This window comes from Ictidomys tridecemlineatus, chromosome 1, assembly GCF_052094955.1.
Source record: "Ictidomys tridecemlineatus isolate mIctTri1 chromosome 1, mIctTri1.hap1, whole genome shotgun sequence".
In the NCBI taxonomy this organism is placed as follows: domain Eukaryota; kingdom Metazoa; phylum Chordata; class Mammalia; order Rodentia; family Sciuridae; genus Ictidomys; species Ictidomys tridecemlineatus.
Window position 1 is genome coordinate 232,171,993 of NC_135477.1, and position 18,469 is coordinate 232,190,461.

General features: G+C 36.8%; 1 non-coding gene across 1 annotated transcript; it reads left to right on the forward strand.

The window, feature by feature from the left end:
• Window positions 1-2,630: 2,630 nt before the first annotated feature.
• On the forward strand, window positions 2,631-2,735 carry LOC120885936 (U6 spliceosomal RNA). Its single transcript, XR_005728732.1, has one exon. It is a non-coding gene; the product is annotated as a U6 spliceosomal RNA (small nuclear RNA).
• Window positions 2,736-18,469: the final 15,734 nt, after the last annotated feature.

Sequence of the window (18,469 nt, forward strand, 5' to 3'; positions counted from 1 at the left end):
AAATTTGTTCAGTATTGGCTCTGGAAGAACCTTGATTAACCCATATTTTTTACTGTGTGTCCATCATATCTCCCTGCTATGTCAAGAATCCAGAGAAAGGAATGAAGGTGATACTGTGTCAAGTTTCTTGTTCCTGTGGCCATAGGAATGGCTGTTGGTCCCCAGAGAACCATGGGCAATAGCGAATGCAAAATACTTCATCCAGGAAATGAAATTTTTAGAATTAAGGACAAACAGGAGATTCTAAAAATGAAATAATAACTATAATAAATAATAACTATATTCTAAAATGATGTAGTCTAATGGAGCAAGGAATTTTCCTGATACCCCTAAATCTAGACAGATATTTATATTTGAAATTCTGATAGGAAAAAACCTGATTTCCCAAATCATCAGAGAATCTCAAAATTATGAATCATTCTTGACTAGTTGAATATTCTTCAGCCTCATTAATATGGATACTCAAATTTTAATAAGTTGGACACAGTTGTAAAAGTTGTAGTCTATAGATAATATCCATGGACTATAAAATGCCAAAAAAAATAATTAGGACAGTATTTGGTCTTTGTAATATTTGTATCTTTTAATGGGGTTTAAGTCCTTCACAAATCATATGCAGGCTTGACTAATTATGGACATATTTTGTTTCTGAAATTTATTTCTTAGAAAACTACTAACAGGTTTGTATAAAGAATACTAGATATGCTGGGCATGTGGCACATACCTATATATAATCTATTTTGATCACAAGAATAACACATGTTAAGCAGCAAACCAGGGCCAAGGACACACTTTTTAAAAATATTTATTTATTTTTAGTTTTAGATGGACACAATATCTTTATTTTACTTTTTAAGTGGTGCTGAGGATCAAAGCTAGTACCCCGCTATGACACACTATTTAACAAGGAGTGTAAAGAAAACTGACTAGACCATTACTGCCCTCCTACCCTCCCTGGAGCATGTCTTTTCCAGCTTTTTGGAAAGGTTGAGCCTAAACCTTAGAATTATCTGTTAGGATTTTGTTCTCACTTTCTATTTAATACCTATGAATTCCTTGTACTTCTCTAGCCTGATTAGTATGGTGCATTTCCTGTTGGAGAATTATAATAATGTTTTCAGTTTTACAAATTTCTGAACAGATTTTTCTCAAAATTTGAGGTTTGGAAAGACGTGTTAAGTTCCCATAAATGCTAGGAAAACTTGCATCTTGAGCCACAAGTATAATGGCCCTAAGAAGCAGACATATAAGCATATCACACATTATGTTTGTGCTTTTTTTACATTTTATGCCACAACAGCAAAGATCTGGTCAAGTAGTTTGGTTTCCATTTGTTCATAGAAAATTTTTTTTCTTCAATTCAATCTATATTTAATGTCTGACAATTAAATAACCAGGACAACTTATTTTTATTCTTCTTTCATTTAAGGTCAGATCCATGAAATATCACAAAAAAGAGGCCACAATGATGGATAAAAATTATCAAACCAAAAAAACTAAATTCCAAGAAGCACCAAGTCAGAAGGGTCAAAGCCCCTATACAGCTTCCTAATATCATGTAAAGTTTACGTCACTAGTGGTTACAGTGATTGTAAAATATGGTAGATTTAAAGAATAATTAAATCATGCATGTAGAGACTGCTAAGTGTCTCCCCTATTTCCCTTACTTTCATATGGAACTCTTAATTTTTGGTGGATCTTATGGCAAACTGAAATAAAATATATCTGTCATCTGACTTTTAGTCAAAGAGTGGCATATGCCAGAGAACAGAAAATGAACTGCAAAATAACAACTTCTTCCAAGAAACCTCCCACTGAGCAGATGATGTACATTTTTGCATGTTCTACATGGCTGCAAAATTAACCAACATGATGGCTGGCATTTTATTCTGGACCATGGGGATGAGATCTTTAATGGACATGTGGCAGTAGAAATTGAGAAGAGTCTGGGTGATTGCTGAGTTGATTGCCTACGTGTCTTTATTACTGTCAGAGTAATATAAAATTTTAGATTTGAAACCACTATTTCTATGGCACTGGATTGCACATTCAAACACAAAATTCACAGATATGAAGTATGGTAGCAGGAGTGCTCTTCTAAAGTAAATCTGCACTTTAGAATTGATAAAGTGGAGACAAGTAGAAATATATGGACCACAGACTGGAGAGCTATTGAGCTTCTTTGGGTTTTAGTGAATGTTCATTTGCTCCACCCTAGAAGATATATCACAGTTAATTTTGTAGCATTAAGGAAAATGATCGAATTATTTTCAAAATGTGCTTTATGTTGACTTTTTAAGTTTTTCATAACAGTCTTGCAAATAATAGAAAGTTTTATGCCTAGGGTAGATGGAATAAAAGAGAGACAGACCACACATCTTTGATAAACAAGTCTTTTCATGCCTGAAATCTACTGTCAAAAGATGTGAAAATTTTCATGGAACTTCACCTTCATCTCAAATTGCAACCAGGGAGAGAGTGTCTGCCTAGCCACAATCTTAAATGATATGTATTTCTATATAAATATTATGACCTGGTTACCAAATATGACCACTATATCAAAAGGAGAACACATAGAGCACAGAGTCTAGAAGAAGAAAGAAATTACACAAATTTTAAAAATCTGTCTAGCGCTTACTTTGGCAGCATATATACTAAAATTTGAACTATACAGAAGATTAACATGATCCCTTCACAAAAATGACACTCAAATTGGTGAAGTGTTCCATATTTTTTAGTCAGTCCCCCAAAACCAAACATCAAATGTTTACTCTGATATGTGGATGCTAACTCACAATAAGTGTGAGGAGAACAGAGTTCTGTGGATTAGACAAAGGAGAATTAAAAATGGATGGGAATAGGAATAGGATAGACAGTGGAATAAATCTAACATAAGATTGCTAAGTTTATATGTGATTATAACACAGTGACTATCACCATTGTATACATCCACAAGACTGGATCCATATTAGAATAAGATATATTGCATGTTTGCATAAATATGTCAAAATACATTGAACTTTCATGTATAACTAAAAATAAAAAATAAAAAAATCTGTCTAGATGAAATCTTTCATTGAGATCATTTACAAATATTACAACAGACTAAAAACACATATAATTTGAATATGCTTTTCAGGAAAGGTTATTGCCAAAAATGTCTTAAATTGTCTTATTTTAAAGCTACCACCAAGTCCAAACTGTAGCAATGTGGAATGGGCTATGAAATCTCTACCAATCTCAGAAAAGGCAAACTTTGCAATGTTTATCTGATATATGACCATGGAAAGCTAAGGAGTAAGAATACAACTCTCTCCTCCCCCTGCATGTCAGGAGTCATGATACACAATGGAGAAAGAATGTCATCCTAGAAAGAAGAATCAAGAACTTGGAGAGTGGACTAGAAAGGAAACTTGCTCTACTATCAGAGTTATTTTCTTTATTTTTCATATTTAACATAGTTTACTATTTGTAATTATTATAAGCTAAACCATTTCCTAGGTTTTTACTCTTAATGAAATAACTAGTATTAGATCATCATTATATGGAGAATATGTAGTACAAATATCCAGTGTTTCAATTTGTAGGTTTTAAAAAGTGTATAGGGGCTGGGGATGTGGCTCAAGCGGTAGCACACTCGCCTGGCATGCGTGCGGCCTGGGTTCGATCCTCAGCACCACATACAAAACAAAGATATTGTGTCCGCCGATAGCTAAAAAATAAATATTAAAATTCTCTCTCTCTCACTCTCTCACTCTCTCTTTTAAAAAAAAGTGTATGGACTCTGAACTTCTATTTTGGTCTGGTAAAGAGAATTGTATGTAACTCAGAGATCTCAAACTTACAAATAAGTATCAGTAACAATGGTAACATTAGGAATTCCTCACTTGGTAATGTGGTGAATAAGATATACACAGAAAAAGGAAAGCCCATGAATATACTTATAAACACAGTACCATGAGAAAGTCCTGTTCTGAAGCCAACCCACTTACATTTGTATACCTGACTTTTTCTTAGGCATTTAGGGACATGATATGATAATAGTAATACTACTAGGGTTCCTTTACCACTACACAGATTTATGCATCCACACCATATCCAGTGGGATATAAACAGTGATCTATGTGAAACATTTAGACAATGTCCTTGAATGATGCCTTTTACATTCCTCTAATCTCCTGTTACACTGAGATTAGAGACATTTCCTCATTTTTATTTCTGAAAAGTATTGATTTTTTTTACAATGAGATACAAATGTTATTTCTGTAAAGAGTTTGAGTCATTTTATGAATGTCAATTTACCCAGTTCACTTTTCAGTACTTATAAGACTACTTGGTTTTTACCAGAGATTCAGAAGCAGTATGTACATAGTGATATTTATCATAAGACATTTATTCTAAACACTTATTTTTTTCCAAAATATAGATGATTAGAATACAAATGAGATGTCTTTATTTCTATTTGCCTGATTATGAAGAGACACACATCCTAGTTGCTATAGTGTGAATCTGCAATGTTCTCCAAATACCCATAGGATAAAGGTTTGAACTTCAGTTTAAAATTATTGAAAGGTGGTGGAACTGGGTTGGGCCTCTTGAAAGTTAGGTTATTGGGGACATGCCATTGAATGGGGATATTGAGATCCCTCACCCGTTTCTCTTTCCTTTTGCTTTTCTCCCTCAATGAGGCAAAGGACTTTATTACTAGTAAATTCTCAGCAGGATGTCATCAGCCATATACATATAGGTAAACAGAGATAGATAGAGATATACACACATGCATATCATGTGTATACTTCCAGGTAAATCATACCAAGAGCCACTTTGCTGCAGTATCAAAGAGACCCATTTATGAAAAATACACAACTGTAGTAATGATTAAGAATCAATTTTCATCTAATACAAGGAAGATAAGCTCCTTTACTTTCTGAGTACATTTTCTGATTGAGAATGACAATACAAATCTCCTGTTAAACTGAGATTAGAGATACTTCCTCATTTTTATTTCTGAAAAGTATTGATTTTTTTTTTACAATGAGATTCAAATGTTATTTCTGTAAAGAGTTTTAGTCATTTTATGAATGTCAATTTACCCAGTTCACTTTTCAGTACTTATAAGACTACTTGGTTTTCACCAGATATTCAGAAGTAGTATGTACATAGTGATATTTATCATAAGACATTTTATTCTAAACACTTTTTTCCAAAATATAGTTAATTGGGAAAAAAAATCCCTCCTTCTTTCTTTATTTAATAATTTATTCAGTGAAATTTGCATAACAAAAACTTAATCATTTGAAAGTGAGAAATTTAGCACAATTTAATACATTTTCAATGTTGTAAGCTACAACCTCTATCTACTCTCAAAACACCCCATCAATTCAAATAGATGTCCAAACCTATTAAGTGATTTTTCATTAATGCTCTTTCACTCAGTTCCTTGCAACTCTAATTTGCATTCTTTCTCTATTGATTTTAGGATATGTTCTGTAAATATAGTTAGACACATGTGACCTTTTATACCTGATTTCTTTTAATTAAGTTTTTTAATGGTACAACATATATTAGCATATATCAGTACTTTATATTCACATGGTATCATGTTGTGTGAGGGTGTGTGTGTGAGACTGTGTGTGTGTGTGTGTGTGTGTGTGTGTGTGTGTGTATGTACCACAGTTTGTTCATGTTTCTTCTGTTGATGGGCATTTGGACTGTTTCTATCTTTGGCTATTGTGAATGATACTGTTATGCTTGAATTTGGGGCCCCCAAAAGACCACCAGAGACCAAGATAGATGTAAGCGGCAAAGAAGTGTTTATTGCAAGCTAGCTTGGTCCTCCATGCGCACACACAGCAACTGGTGATGCTGAGAGGCCCCAGCCCAGGGTTTGCAGCAGTTTTATACATTCTTTGGAGAAGGCAGGGACCCCCACATACATCATAGCATCTCTTAGCAAATCATCACACACCGCAGGAAAATCAAATAACAACTATAAATCATGATTAGCACATTCACTGGCGAGAGCAAGTTGGGTAGGGGTGATTGGTTACTTGCAAGAGGGGGATTCATTTGAGCTGATTGGTTTAAGCCAAGAGAGGTGTTCCTGCTGAACTACATGGTTTCTCAACACCATAAACTACTGGGAGGGTCATTTGGCATCCCAGGTATTTCCCTGTCTCATGCTGATTGGTGGCTGCTAGGGGGTTGCTATGGATCTCCACCTAGCCTGACTGAGTCAGGAACACCTGGGTCATCAGATCTCTCCTGTTATTTGTAGATAAACAACTTAGCCAGGTGGGAATGTGCCTAGGAGTGCTCTGTGGGTCTTTCCAAGGACAAAGGTTATTCCTTTCCTTGGACAGGCTTTGCTCTGAGGTGGAGACTGGTTTTTCAGTACTCTTAGGGGCATGAGTACCTGTGCTTGTTTTAGTACTTATTACAAATCCCAGGAGTAGAATCATGGGATCATGTAGTTTCTTGTATGCTTAACTTCTTAAGAAACTTTTAATTGCTTTTTTTCAACATAAATTTGATTTTTGGAGAAAAAAAATGTACCATAATCTTTCCAGAAATTTATGAATTCTTCAATTTCTCCAGATGTACATCAATGTTTTTTTTCAAGTTTAAAGAATTATATCTGCCTCAGAACATATAAGTGTAATACATTCTTGTGATTTTGGTGTGCATTTGCCATATGATTATTGACATTGGACATCTTTTCATATGCTAAGTAGCTATTCATATATTTTTGGAGAAATGTCCATTAACTTTTAATTAGGTTGATTTTTTATTGTTGAGTTTAAGCATTCTTTGTATAATATGAATACTATTATTGTATATGTAATATTAAAACACTTTTCCCCCTTCTAGAGGCTATCTTTGCATTTCCTTAAAAATGTACTCTTAGGGACTGAAAAAAAAAATATATATATATATACCAATGTGTCTATGTTTGAAGTTAAAGACATAAGAAAGATTAAAAGTTGTCATAAAGTTTGGCACTTATTTATAGAGGCAAAGTTCTTAGAAAGAAGGGACAACATAAAATTATATACACAGGAAAGGCCATGTAAGGACACAGAAGAAGTCATCTATCTGCCAACCAAGGACAGAAACCTCAGGAGAAACCAAACCTTCAAACATTTTGATATTGGGCTTCCTGCTTCCAGAACTGTTACCGCTGTTGGCTGGTGACGAGTCCTTGCTTCCCCAATGTTGAAGAATAACACCAGAAAAGCACACGCCGAGGCAAGGTCAGAGTAGAGATTAGAAGTTTATTAAAGGACAGCAGAAAAGACTTCTCCCAGAGGAAGAAGGGGACCCAAAAGGTGGAGTCCAGTTGGCGGGCAAATATGTTTCCCTTTTTATAGGTTTGGTGATGGAATGCAAGGGGGAAGGGTTAGGACATAGGTGGACCTAATTATCACCTTTTGGGATGGGCTTATCACTTCTCTGGGATGGGCTATCTCCAAATCTGTTGGGGCTGTTTCCTGGGCTCCATTAACATTTCTTTGAGGAGGACTTTGGCCTAGGGCCTTTTCGGGACTTCATCAACATTCCATGAGTTGTCCTGTGTTTTCCTGAGTCATTCCCAGCATGGCCTCCATTTTAGATTTCACTCCATATTAGACCCAATTTACCTAACTACACTGACTACCTAATTTTAAATCTGGCTTCATTCCCCCCTCTAATTTGGGGAACTCCTTACTGCTTAAGGAATAGGGGTGAAGACCATTCTGGCTTCTTCAGGCTGACAAAAGGGACATGTTGGGCAAGCAGTTTGGAGTCCCCTTTTAAAAATTGGGTCTATTGAGTGGTCCATGATAGAAGTCTGATTGAGAAGTAATAGGTTGGAGGGCCATTTGATAGATGGGCTGTCTATAAGAGAAACAAGAATTCATTAATATTGGAACCATATTGATGCAGCAATAAATACCACAGCACAGAAATATGCCAATAAGTTTGATACCAAAGACAGAGACTAACAATGTTTTCCACCAGGAAGTACCAGAGAACCAAGAGCTAAGATATTGTTCCCATGACAAAGTTGGTGAGGACATGGCTTTTATCTGAGTATGTAAATCTTTAAGGATATTTGTCACATTGCCAGAATTGTCAGGGATGTAAACACAACATTCAGTTTTAATAACAGCACAAGTACCACCTTGGGCTGCAGTGAGGACATCTAAAGCCATTTGATTTTGTAAGATGGCCTTCCTCATAAGTGTTATTTCAATATTAAGGAGAGAGATACTTTCCTCAACATCATGGAGGGCAGTTTGAGTATAATTGTTTAAAGTCTCCACATGCCACATTACATCTTCTAAACCAATTCGTGGGATAAACAAAGAAGCTAGATGATCATACCAACGAAACACAGATCATCCCCATCTGTGTTTGAGATTGGGGAGGTTTGCTGGCTGTGTTATATTTGGGGTCCATCTCCCCTGCATCCAGGGGTACCCAATAGTACATCTTCCTATCCAGCCTGGGGGAAGCCAGGGCCATAGGTTAGTTCCACATATCCATTGAGTCCCCTTGGGTGCTGGCCAAATAGTTTTAGGTCTAGAGAGCCAATTTGTTCCAAACCAATCATTGGCTTGTAAAACTATAATTTTTTGACATTGTGACTCTGGGGTCCATCCTAATTCTCGAGTAGCATTAGGCCACATATCATAGGTATGGTTTCGCTGTTCCCAACAGAGTGGGGCCTTTTGGTTTAAATGCCCAATAGTGGGAGTGAGCCATAAATCTCCGTCCCAAACCTAATAATAACCATCTTTATACCTGTGACATATTGATGGTGCAGGTAGTGGATGGAGAGAATTAGATGGGCCTATATGGGATTTAACAGTAGTGGACATCTGAAGGTTGGTCTGGTTTAAAGTGAAAATCTTTCCATGATCAGGTTGTGATAAAGTTTCATTTATAGGCCATAAATTAACATCTGCATGAGAGGCGTTTTGTAAATAGGGTCTTTCTTTCTTTTGTTGTAACATTAAGAATTGTAAATTTATACAGTCCTTTCCTTGTAATGGGGATACCTACCAAGGTAGTCCAGAAGTGCTGGAAAGGGGTAATAGTCCACATATCCAGAAATTATCTTTCTGTAACCTGATGGCATACTGTTGAGCCCACATTAGGAAAGAGTTAGCTTCAGTTGGTCTGTTTATGGTAACAAGGAGAAAGAGAAGGAAAAGTTTACATATCACCATTTTCTCTGCGGAAGAGATATTTTAGGTCCTCTACTGAAGTGCAGGAGTATCGCTCCTCAGTTTCTTGGGAAGAAGAAGTCTCTTTGGATATCGGCTCAGGATGGCAGGCCTTAATCCGAGAGTGGTGGATCCAATTCTCCTGTCCCAGCACCTTTACTGCAGAAGGGGTGGATAAGATTACAGAAAAAGGTCCTTTACAAATAGGGTCTAAGTTTGGAGAGTTTGAAGGGATGGTCTTAATCATAACTAGAACTCCAGGCTCATATAGAGGTGGAGAAGTAACTGACTCAGATATAGGATATTTGCGAATTTCAGCTTGAAATTTGGCCAACTTTGTGATATGAGTTACCAGATCTGCAGTTTCTTGGTCTTTAAGAATATCATTTCTTAGAAATGGTCTCCCGTATAGGAGCTCAAATGGGCTGAGCCCTAATGTCTTTGGGGATGTTCCTGATTCTGAGCAGTGCTAAAGGAAGCACCTTAGGCCATGGGTAGTGGGTTTCTTGAGTGAGTTTTCTTAGATGTCTTTTTAAAATATCATTAGTTTTTTTCTACCTTTCCTGAGGATTGAGGTCTCCAAGCACAATGATATTTAATGCCTAAGGCTTTTGATATCCCCTGAGTGACAGCTGCCTTAAAGGCTGCTCCATTTTTGCTCTGTAGACTTCGAGGCATCATGGGATTACTTCCTGTAATAATGCCTTGACTACCTCTCCTGCTTGTTCAGTTCGGGAGGGGTAGGCTTCAGTCCCTCTAGTAAAAGTATCTATCATAACTAATAAATGTTGAAATCCATTACTCTTAGGCATATGAGTAAAATCAAGTTGCCAGTCTTCCCCAGGGAATTGTCCCGTTCTTTGTAATCCTGGGGGCTTTGGGGTAGAATTATGTGGATTATTTCTTTGGCATGTGCCACAGGCTTTGACTATTTGGTGAACAGTCTTTGAAAGATCCTTTCCTTCAAATATCTCTCGGGTTAATTTGAGAGCATTTTCTTCTCCTAAGTGGAAGGATTGATGTAAGGTATGTAAAATCTTCCACTGGGAATTAGCAGGTAAATAAAGTTTGTCATCTTCCATTTGAATCCACCCAGAGGGTAAAAGAATACCTCCCTTAGATAGTGCCTTATTAGTTTCCTCCTGGGTGTATTGAGGTCTTATCTCTGGGGGAGGGCCTGTCCATATCAAGGGGGCTAGGGTAGTTATCTGTGAATTACCCTTAGCAGCCTCCTTGGCTTGTTGGTCTGCTAGTCTGTTCCCTTCTGCTATCTCATCTATTCCTTTTTGATGCCCTTGGCAATGAATTACTGCTACCTCTTTGGGTAAATGGACAGCCTCTAGCAGTCTTTAGATTTGCTCATAGTTCTTTATAGACGTTCCCCGGTAGTTTGAAATCCTCTTTCCTTCCAAATTGCTGCATGTGCATGCAGGATTAGGTAGGCTTATTTGGAGTCAGTATAAATATTAATTCTCTGTTGTTTCCCTATTTCTAATGCTCTTTTTAGGGCTATCAATCCGGCTAGTTGAGAGCTTGTGCCTGGGGGCAAAGATGGTGCCTCTATGGTGTCATGTAAAGTCACCACAGCATATCCAGCTTTGTGTTCTCCTTGTTCCATGAAGGAACTCACATCTGTGAACATGGTAAGGTCAGGATTGGATAGGGGAAGGTTTTGAAGGTCCTTTCTAGCTGAGTAATTTATAGACAGGACTTGTTGGCAGCCATGTTCAGGATTTCCCTCTAATTTCTCTGGGAGGAAGGTAGCTGGGTTTAAATTAGAACAAGTTCTTATTTGAGTTACAGGTCCATCTAAAAGTAGGGTTTGATATTTTAGAAGGCGATTGTCTGAGAGCCATAGTTCACCTTTTGTATTTAAAATTCCTGAGAGATCATGGGAGGTGTAGACAATAAGGTCTCTTCCCAGGGTGATTTTAATTGCCTCAGGAACTAGCAAGGCCACAGCTGCTACTACCCTCAAACAATGAGGCCACCCTGGAGACACAAGATCAAGCTCCTTACTGAGATAAGCTACTGGCTGTTGAGCTGGTCCCTTCTTTTGTGTGACCACTCCTAGGGCTATCCCTTCTCTCTCAGTAACAAATAGGTTGAATTTTTGTTCAGTGGGTAAGCTGAGGGCAGGGGCTTGGAGTAAGGCCCCTTTTAATGCCTTGAAGGCTTTAATCTGTTCTGGTTCCCATATGAGGAAAGTCGTTCCTTGGCGTAGTGTTTCTTTGAGGAGGCTATAGAGAGGTTTAGCTATTTCCCCATATCCAGGGATCCAAAGCCTACAGTATCCAGTTACCCCTAGGAAGCCTCTAAGTTGTCTTATGGTCTGGGGTAGAGGATATTGTCCTATGGGGGTTATTCTTTCTGGTCCTAGCTTGCGAGTTCCTTGAGACAGCTATAAACCTAAATATTGAACTTGTTTTTGGCATAATTGAGCTTTTTTCTTTGAGATTTTATAACCTTTATCAGCTAAGAAGTTTAAAAGCTACTTAGTAGCCTCTTGACATTCCCTTTTAGTGGAGGCACACAAAAGTATATCATCTATATATTGCAAGACAGTCAGAGATGTCTTATCTCTGAACTCTGTTAAATCCTTAGCTAGGGTTTGGCCAAACAAATGGGGACTGTCTCTAAACCCTTGGGGTAATACAGTCCAAGTTAGTTGAGATCCACTATCTGGCTCTTCAAAGGCAAACAAATATTGTGATTGGGAGTCTAAAGGCATACAAAAAAAGGCATCTTTTAAATCTAAGTGAACCAGGCAACAGCTGCTGGAATCTCAGATAACAGAGTATGGATTAGGAACCATAGGGTGGAGAGGAACAACTGCTTCATTAATTATTCTCAGGTCCTGAACTAGTCTCCATTCCCCATTGGGTTTCTGAATTCCTAAAATGGGTGTGTTACATGGACTATTGCAGGGCACTAAAAGTTCCTGTCTTTTGAGGTTCTGAATGATCTTCAATAAACCCTTTTTTGCCTCTGGGCATAGGGGATATTGTCTCTGATGTGGAAAGACAGAAGGGTCCTTTAAGACTATTTTGATTGGAACTGCACTTTTCGCCCTTCCAATTTTGCCTTCAGTAGCGTACACTTCAGGGTTTATATCACATTCTAATAAAGGCAGACATAATGGTCCTCTTGGTCTTAAATTCATTGTAACTGACGCTTGAAGTTTTGAAAGTATGTCTCTTCATTTCTGGGACTATCAGAAATGCATGAGAAAACATCACCCGTCCCACTCACAACTTAGTGGAGGAGTAAGCCTTCTGGTAATAGACCGTCTATCCTTATAACAATACAATACTGTTTTGATTACTATAGTTGATAATATTTGGTATATGAGAAAGTGTGAGACCTCCATTTTCCTTTCTTTCCTTATCTTTTACTTGCTTTCTTTTTTAAATATATATAAATTACTAGGATCATCATCAAAAAAGGATGGAACGTGGAACGTAATTTGGTCTAATTCAGTCCTGAGCACTCCCCATCTCCTCCCTTCCCCTGGAGCCCTCCCTCTACTCTTCTGATTTTCTCTAATTCTGTTGCTGATCCAATAACAAGATCACAGTTTTTAGAAAAAGGAAAAAGAAGTTTTATTACTTTGCTAGCAAAGGAGAAACACAGGGACACCAGCCTTAAAGGAGGTGATTCTGCTAATCAGCAGGAACAGGGTGGAGTGGGTGTTGTCTTTTAAAGAAGCATTGCAAAGTTTATGTTACAGGTATTCTCAGTTGGAGTTGTAATTCACTTGTTAATTTGGGAGATATTCAGGTACCACACCCAAAGTCTGGATTACTTTATTCCTATGGTAAGTGTGTATTCATGGACAGGTAAATCTGTCTAGGATGCAAACCTGTTTCACCTGAGATTTGGGAGGGGGAGAGATTAGAGAGTAGCAACAAGAGGGAAAGAGAAAGGAATGTCCATTTGTAATGCATTCCACTATTGTCATGTATGTGAGAAATAAAAACTAATAATAAGTTGCAGTGATGGAGCAGTAGGTCTATATTCAAAACATAAAGTGGACCATTATTATACTAATTTGAATACATAATAGATTAAAAGCAAATATAATGTGGATATGTTTGTATTGTTTTTATTTCTTTCTAGATTATAAATTTCTGGTGTATAGAAATGTACTGATTTTTTAATATTAATTTTATACTCTTTAAATTTGCTGAATGTAATAGAAATGACACTAAGCATGAGTTCATAATCTATGAATTTGGAAGGTACACACAGGACTTGTTTTATCTTATTTTGCTATATATACTGCCATAGCTCGAATTTTTTCATGAATACATCTACTAAAAGAAATTATTATCCAATAAAATTGACTGTACCCATTTTATGCATTATTTTCTTTTAATATCAGAGTTTCCACATATTAGACATGGAAAATAATAAACCCTAAAAAGTGAAGACTGAGAAAAGTGAGAAAGAAAGCCATGAATTTAGAGCATTAATTCTTTCCCAATACATTCTTTTCTGATGATAAAACAGACCCTGGAGAAGAGGGATCTATCAAACCTAGAAAGGAAGTCCCTGGGAAGAGAACAAAGCATTGATCCTTCCTTAAACAAATCCTTTTGATATACCAACCATTGACCCCAGGCCCTCAATCCTGTCTAGTAAGGTAAATTCCAGATACTGTCCACTTATCCCAGAGCCCATCCCATTTTGCCCAGCAAAACAGACCCCAAATTTCTGAATACCCAAGCTGTCACACTCATTAATTAAGTCACTTCTCAGTATAACCTATATAAGCCCAGTCCTCTTCTTTGCTCAGAGGCTCATTTTCTACCAGAAAAGTGAGTCAATGGATGTCACCCTGTTCTTACACACCCTGATCCTGCATGAAATTTTGTTCCTGAATAAAAGACTGAGATGATCCATGGCATTTTCATATGCCAAGTTCTTTTGTGCTAACACTATGTTTTCACTTATTATTGAATACACATACATATAAATTTATGGCTTTTGTCAACCTAGCTTATTGCTCCTTATATATTTAATAGCCATGAGACAGGTCAAGAAATATGCCATGTCCAATTTGATTCAAGTGTACTTTTCCATAGCAGTTCCTTTTGTAAGGGAAGAGATAAAATTAGTCCTTCAAGTTTATTATCTGACCAAAGAAATTTCTCATTCTTAACTCCTACTTTTAAAACAGCAAGTGATCATAAATTCATAAGCAGGAATTACTGGATTTTTCCATCACAAGGATCATTTGAGCAGACATAATTCAATAATGGAGGTATGAGAATATCGAGAAAATTATAGTCATTCAATTCTGCATTTGTAAACTTTTGCATTGAGAGTATGCAAAGACATGTGACAGTAACAAATTTTATGAAGGAAAAGAAAGAAAAATTATAAATGTCTTCTATTTTCCTGTTTTTTTGTTTGATTGTTCCAAGAGAGGAAGGAATAGAAAAATCAAGAATTTCTTCCATTAGAATGCATTGGTTAGGATCAAATTCTGAGAAAATTTATATTACTTTCTTCTCTGTCTATGAACAGAATAAACTATGTCTTTACAATTTTGTTTAAAAGTAAAGGAAAACTTTTAATTTAATTTAAAAAGCCATTCACTTTACATCTAAAGTGACCACGGAAGCAGAACTTAAAAACTTAAATTTAATTGCCTGGAAATACATGAGAATTGAAGGAGCAATTAAATTGACACTAAAATTGCTCCTCAAAATTTCATATATTTTAGGAAGTTATAAAATACAATTCATCTCATTAAGACTTAATCTTCTGAAACACTAGTGGATAGAGATAAAATTTTTAAGTAACAAGCAATGTCAGAGAACATTGGAAATTCTAAATTGTTGTAAATCCTTAACAAAGCTTCCAGTGGAATTGGGTAACAACAACCACTGTTATTTTGAAGAGAAGCTTGGGGAATAAAGGACCTTCTCTGGGACTAAAATCCTTGCAAAGAGGTACTTTTGGCTAATGGGCTATAATGCATGCATTTGTAAGACAGAAGGACATCCAAAAAACTTTCAGAGCAACTTAAAAAATTACATATCAGTTCCTTTCTGCAGAAGGTCTCCCACCAATGTAAATGTCTTAGAAAGAAAGAGATGGCAGTGATACTGTTTCCCCACCAGCCCTCTATTGTCCTGGTTAAGTCACTAACTTTTAGTGTGATAGGAATAGTAGAAATAATTCTAAATTAAAGGAAATTGTCAAAAGGGTTAAGTTACTTTAAATTCCATGCCAACACAGAAATAAGGTTGGAATTCAGAATTAATCGCAGTCTGAGCAAGTTCCTATGTTAGAATGACTTGCACTTTGTCACTTCTCATGAGTGTAAAGAATTAAAATGAAACTTCATACCAACACAGTAAATTATAGATTTTTGGAGGAGAAAATGTCTCTATATCATATGAAAAGGTAGGCCTGAAGGTTAAAATGGCTTTACACACCATAGTGCTACTTGATGACTGCGGGACTTCGTCTGTCTCACTCGCCGTTGCTCTCATTCATTATGTCTGTCACTGTTAAGAAACATAGATACAATGAATTTTCGTTTATTTAATCTGTTGATACAGCTTCATCACAAATATGTGAATATAAACCCCATGTTTGAATAGGACCTTTTTCCCACCAAAAACCTTTCCATTTCCATTACTGGAGTTGAAGTAGTTACCAATTACATGGTGGTGTTCTCCTATCTATGTCATACAATTTTCTTTGCTTTCCAAAAAGTTCCCATTCAAGCACTGATTTCTTTCTCTTTCTTTTTTTTTTTTTCTTGTATGTGTAGGTCAAAACATATCTTTGAGTTGGTTGAATTTGCATGATTAAACTTTAAAACCAAGACTATTCCTCCAGATTAAAATAGCACCTGTAGTTTGTTATTTCATTAGAAATTTTTATAGATTACCAAGTTGAAGAGGTTTGTTTCTAGGTTTTTGATCTCAGTACTCCCTTGCCCATAAGTCATTCAGTGTTTCAGTGCTTTTGAGTTTACTGAGGAAAACATTTTTCTCCTCACTCAAGAGATGCAGCACTAATGAGGACACAGGTTACAGAGACATTAGCAGGAGAGAGATGGCCTGGTTCTTCATGGATTTATATTTCTATGGAGGAGACAATTCTTATAACATGAATATTAGCGTTTTCTGAAAGCTTCTGTTAAAGCAGGAATGTCACTTGTAAATGAAGATTGTGAGACCTAAAACATAATCAGTCCATCCTAATATAAAGGACAGACTGTGTGGTAATTGTAAGCATTTGGATATGGTTTGAGGAGCTAGGTCATGGAAGTGGGCATTGGAAGGGTGTATGTACCCTGGAGCCCCTTCCTCCCTCTGCTTTCTCTTCCTAAATCTGCCATTAGCTGAGCAGTTTCTACTCTGGAATCCTCCCCCATGATGCTCTACCTCATTTATATTCAGTAAAGGAGCCAGCTGACCATGAAAACTTGAAACCGAAGGAAAATTTCCATCCTTTAATTTTTTTTTGTGTGTGTGTGTATTTTGGTCACCTCAATAAAAAGCTAAGTGCAACCGAAACAGAAAGTGTCAAATATTCAAATATCTAAAAGACATTTCAAATATTATTAATTTGTGTAATACATTACGCAAACATTCTCTCCTATACATTTGGAAACTTTATTGTTCAGAGTGTAAATTTCACTCAGTAGAATATCATAAATACCACAGTTCCTTACTTCTACTTACTTATACACAACACATGAGATTGTCCTGAAAGGAAAGTGATCACAACACTTGGAGTGACAAAGAGATCTTTATTGCAGAGATCTATATTGCAGCAGTGTCTGATTAACAGGGAAAAAAGAGAAAAAGAGAGAGAGAGAGAGAAAGAGAGAGAATGTGGTGGAGGGGGGAGAGAGGGAGATTTCAGGCAGGAAAGAGTTTTTATAGCCCAAATCTAATGAGGTCTTTGGGTCTCTAAGCTGCCTTGTCAGCAAGCAGTGATTGGATCATACAGTAGTTCCTAAGGGTGTGATCTTCTGCCCTCAGACAGACCTGGCAGGGGCCAGGTGTGGGTTTCCATTGCACAAGATAGGTGGGGTCTGAGTGTTCAGCCTTGAGTGGAGTTGCGTGTTCAGCCTTGTGGCAAACAAGCGATAAGGAACCAGAAGTGTGACTGTCAAGTATTCAGTCTACCCTGCAGATAACATTTATTAAGCCTTCCCTGCAGCTAACATATCTAACCTTTGACTTTGCCTGTAGTGACTTAATTTCTGTTGAATTTTAATTCCAAACACTTTTTGAGTCACATTTTCCCTAACATGTCATTGTGTTTATTTCCAGGGGATGGAACCAAGACACCTGCCCCTATTAAATATTCACTGTCTTGTTTACACATCCTCGTTTCAACAAGAAATTTAAAAATCAAGGTGTCCTCCAGGCCCTGCGACAAAGACAGCTCCTTACATTAATGATCTGGGGGGCTCTGAGAAGTAACGTCAATTGCTAGTAGAAAATTAATTCTGACACATTTTAAAATAAGGAACAAGTTCCTGCTACACATGCTCCTTTATGAAACCAGTGTGTATTATATAGGAAAAATACTATTGTTCAGGGGTTTCAAATAAGTGGCTAAATGCATCCATCACAGGGATGAGTAGGGAGATCTGCCACCATGAGCACTGAGTGCATATTCCTACTCCCATTTTGCACTCCCTTGTGTAAGTCAGCACAGCCTACACAGCCTAGTCTGGAAAGAGTCATCTCCATCTAGTCCACTTCTGGAGCACCAAAGACTCAAGATGATAAAAGATTCAAAGTTTTTTGTTTTTTTCTTAAGGAAGGAAAGATATATATATATACTTTTTTTTCCCCAAAGAATAGTCAAAGAGCAGTTTGTTAATGACAATCCTAGACAAATTGAGGGGAAAAAGAGAGAAGAAATGGGTGTTAACCTACCCCTGGGAGCTGGTGAATCTTATCAAGAAAAAGTTTCGTCTCTAATTTTAGTTTTGATGAGATAATTTGAACTGCACTGTCCAATGAGAAGGCCTAAACCCATGTGACTTTTTAAGTATATACAAAATCTTACACTTTAAAAATTATGTGTATTTTAATTGTGTGTGATTTTGTTCACTTACACATACTATTCATCCTTCATGGAGCTCATGGCTCCACACATATAAATCATTTCTTTCATTGCAGAAAGTTAGAAAGTTCAATTTGACAGTGCTGAGTTTGTCAAATAAGGAAATAAGAACAGAAGAAAGAGAAGAAATTTTCCAGTTAGATATT